The sequence below is a fragment of the Macaca fascicularis genome, chromosome 8 (assembly GCF_037993035.2).
Source record: "Macaca fascicularis isolate 582-1 chromosome 8, T2T-MFA8v1.1".
NCBI classification, from domain to species: Eukaryota; Metazoa; Chordata; class Mammalia; order Primates; family Cercopithecidae; genus Macaca; species Macaca fascicularis.
The window spans coordinates 72051383-72056069 of record NC_088382.1 but is presented as its reverse complement, the minus strand read 5'-3'; the positions used below and the strand labels follow the sequence as shown (position 1 = coordinate 72056069).

At 34.9% G+C, this 4687-nt stretch overlaps 1 pseudogene; it reads right to left on the bottom strand.

Annotated features, from left to right (window-relative positions):
• Positions 1 to 3474: 3474 nt before the first annotated feature.
• On the bottom strand, positions 3475 to 4027 carry LOC102136409 (asparagine--tRNA ligase, cytoplasmic-like; annotated as a pseudogene).
• Positions 4028 to 4687: the final 660 nt, after the last annotated feature.

Genomic DNA, 4687 nt, shown 5'->3' with positions numbered 1-4687 from the left:
ACAGAATCAAGGACAAAACCATACTATCATTTCAACAAATGCTTAAAAAACATTAACTTCAGCATCCCTTCCTTATAAAACCTCTCAACAAATTGGTCATAGAAGAATCATACCTCAACATAATCAAGGCCATATAGGACAAACCCACAGCTAATATTATACAATATACACAAAAGCATTTCTATGAAGACCTGGCATAAGACAAAAATGTACACTTTCACTACTTTTCAACATAGTACTAGAATTCCTAACCAGTGCAAGTAGGTAAGAGAAAGAAATAAAGGTCATCTGTATTAGTCCATTCCCACACTGCTATAAAGGCATACCCAAGACTGTGTAATTTATAAAGAAAAGAGGTTTAATTAATTCAGTTCTGTAAGTTGTACAGGAAGAAAGCTGGTGAGGCCTCAGGAAACTTAAACTCATGAGAGAAGGCAAATGGGAAGCAGACATGCCTTCACATGGCCAGACCAGAAGGAAGACAGTGAAGGGGGAAGTGCTTTTTAACAACTAGATCACCCGAGAACTCACCCACTATCACAATAAGAGCAAGGGAGAAGTCTGCCCACATGATCAAATCGCCTCCCACCAGGGCCACCTCCCACACTGAGGTTTACAATTCCACATGAGGTTTGGGTGAGGACACAGAGCCAACCCACATCAACATCCAAATTGGAAAGTAAAAGTCAAGTTAGCCTTGTTTGCAGATGACAGCATACTATATTGGGAAAAACCTGAAGTCCACCAGAAATCTCTTAGAATTGATAAACAAATTCAGTGAAGTTGCAGGATACAAAATCAACATTAAAACTCAGTAACATTTATATATGCTAACAGCAATCAATCTGAAAGAGAATTCAAGAAAAGAATCCCAATTATAATGACTACAAAAAAAAAAAAAAAAGGAATCCTAGAAATAAATTTAACCAAAGAAGTAAAAGATCTCTACAAGAAAAACTATACAACACTGATGAAAGAAATTGAAGAGAAAACAAAATGAATAAAAAAAGATACCCCATGCTCATTGATTAGAAGCATTAATATTGTTAAAATGTTTATAATACCCACAGCAATCTCCAGATTCAATGTAATCTCTATCAACATACCAATGACATTCTTCACGGAAACAGAAAAAAAAGTCCAGCTAGGTTGCAGGAAACAACATCAACATACAAAAATCAGTTGTTTATACGTACTGGCAATGAAGAGTTAGAAAATGAACTAAGGAATAATTTCATTTACAATAGCATTCAAGATAATGAAATACTTAAATAGGAATTTAACAAAAATATTGTAAAACATGTTTTCTGAAAACTGTATTTTGTGCAAAAAAAATTAAAAATTACATAAATAGAAAAGCATGTTCTTGGGTCAAAATGAGACTTAATATTTATAGAATGGCAATGCTCCCCTAGTTAATGTACAGATTCAATGCAATTTCTATGAAAGCCCAATTAACTTTTGTGGAAAAATTTGTAAGTTTATGCTAAAATTTACATGGAAATGCAAAGGACTCGGATTAGCCAAAGTAATTTTGAAAAAGAAGAACAAAGTTGGAAGACTTGCACTTTCTGATTTAGAAACTTACTGCAAAGCTATCCTAATCGAGACAGTGTGGTCCTGTTATAAAAAGAAACACATACATAGGTAGAATAAAATTGAAAGTGAAGAAATAAACTGTAAGATTTATTTCCAGCTGACTTTCAACAAAGGGACCAAGGCAATTTAGTGAGAGAAAAGAATAGTTTAAAAACACATAGTGGTGGAACAAGTGGATATCCACACACAAAAGAATGACTTTGGAGCTCTACTTTACACCATACACAAAAATTAACTCAAAGTGTATCATGGCCTGAAATGTAAGAACTAAAACTTTAAATTTATTAGGATAAAACACAAGATTAAATTTTCATGATCTCAAACTAGGCAATGACTTCTTAGATATGACATCAAAGCATATGTGAAAAAAAGAAGTTTGATAAATTTAACTTTATTGAAATTAGAAACCTTTGTACTTCAAAGAATATCATTAAGAAAGTAAAAAGACAATCCACAGAATAGAAGAAAATATTTGCAAATAATACATTTGATAAGGGACTTCTATAGAATATAAAAAATCTCTTACAACTCAATCATGAAAATACAAATAAATTGATTTATGAGCAAAGAATTGGAATAGACATTTCTCTGAAGAAAATATACAGAGGAGCAATAAGCATATGAAAGGATGATCCATATCATTAGCCATCAGAAAAATGCTATCAAAACCCCAAGGAGATATCGTATCACAACCACGAGGGTGGCCATAATAAAAAAGACAGATAATAACAAGTGTTGATAAGGATGTGGATAAACTGTTACCTTCATACACTGCTGGTGGGTAAACACAATGGTGCAGCCACTTTGGAAAGTGGTCTGAAAGTTCCACAAAAAATATTTTATGTATGTTTATATATTGATTGCTGGGAATACAGCCTATTAAGAATACATGATATGCATTTAGGGGAGAAATTAACTCTGAAATGAAGCCATTCAATAAGCCTTCTGTGATGTAATAAGGTAGCACAGATTAGATCTAAGGTCATGGTGGGGGCAACTCAAACAGTCACTTACAGTTGTTATAATGATTCCAGCTGCAAATTCCTTTGGAACTTATTTATTCTTAATTATTTAGGAATAATCAGGAAAGAGAGAAGATCAGTCTGCCTCTTTACCTTAAATTAATCCTAAGAAGAATGTTGTGAATCATCTAAGAACTCCACTCCCAGAATTGTGCTCTTACTTCAAATTCTTCAAGGCAATTCCATTTTCACAGATTATTCCTTATCAATTTGTATGTCTCAGAATTACAAGCACCTATACAGACTTAGAAAAGATTAATAATTGATGCAAAAGACTATATTAATTAGATTCTAGTATCTACTTCTGAATTATACTGTATTCTAATACTAGCAGATTTTCACACCATATTGCCAATCCCCCCAAAGATGTTTGTTTAAACTCACTGATGCAATAAAATGAATTAAAGAATTCCAGTTATACTTAAAAGAACAGAAATGTTAAGTTACTGGAATGTATTAGACCATAATTTAAAACTATTGAAATATTTGTATGGTATGTATGACTTATAATTGGGTAAAATGATGAAATGTATCCATAACTACAGATTTACATGCCACAGATTTTCCCCAAATTTTGTAATGGATATTTTGTTAAGATTACAATCTCATGTCACTTCATGTTCAACTGATCTGGGCTACTTTTTGTGGTAGTAAAAATAAAAAACAGAAAGAGAAAACAGAAACAGTTATACACCAATGAAACAACAAAAAAGGAAGATTCTGGCTTTTTTTTTTCTTGTTTTTTTAAAGGGGGAGCCTATTCCTTTCATGAATCATATTCTTTCCTTCATGCTTCAGAAGGAATTGGTTATGGCTTGCAGCACTGGACACATCAAGTGTATAAGCATACATCTCAGGTGTGACACAAGCCATATCCTCCATGAGGACATGAACTGTCTTTTCTCTGATATATATACCAGTAATGGGGAGTGGGGTCAATCTCTTTCATTTCATAACCTGCTAGCATTTCTTCACCATCGCAGGTATGTACTGAGCCTCTGACAATCTCACCAACATTTGACATCAACAAGTCAACAGATTCAGTAAGATGGGAATCCTCAGGACATTGCTGTATATAGAAGGACTTGATCTGCAAAGGAAATTGACACAGAAAGATTGTTTCATTAATGATGTCTGTCATCAATCTCTCAGGGGCTTCTGGGATATCTTTTCCAAATTCATGAAAAGTTCCCTGTTGTTTCTTTATATTGTGTTCTTTTCGCCACACAATAGTATCTGAATGGTTTATCCTTTTGAAAGGCCGTTTGAGGGGCTTAAAGTTCAGGTTGAGGTCATATGCTATGCTCACTACAGGTGACTTTAAGACTATCTACCATGTCACAAACCTAGTCCTCCAATCAGTTCAGGAGGTCCTCACAGGTCATCAAAGGGCACTTGGCTTCCATATGAGCATATTCAGCTAAGTGCCTTCACATTTCAGGCTGTTCTGCCCTGCATGACTGTGCAATACCAAAAACATCTCCCAAGCCATGGTAGTTCATTATCACCCCTATTACTATCACTAATATTTATTTCCCTGATTCTGCAGAACAAAATACCAAAATTATTTCTATGTTAATAATTTCTTCTCAGTTTGCCATTGAAAAGTTATTTAATGGTGTTGCTTGATCTTAATGGCTTATGATACTAGACAAGTCACCAAGCTTTCCAGTTTCTTTATCTATAAAGTTGTTACAGGTAGTTAGTCATGAGCAGGGCAGGAGAGAGCTCTCCCCCAAACCACTAAGAATATCAGTGATAGTTCAACAATTACCACACTACCTCCCTAAAGCCAGGGAGAGACTATCTCCTGATAATCCACAGCTATTAACATAAAAGTGTTAACTGAATACAATTGCCAGGGAGAAGGAACTTCCTGGATATGTGCATTCAGAGACAAAATGGCAAGGCATGACCTTCCGGGTACACTTCATGGGAAAAAAGGAAGACAGCCTCAGATGGGCATATGTACAGCTTCCTAAACACACTGCCCAGGCTCAGTTCCCAAGGGTAAAGAGGGCACTGCACATGCAGGAAGCCCACCCTAAGGGAAGAGTCATGGGAGA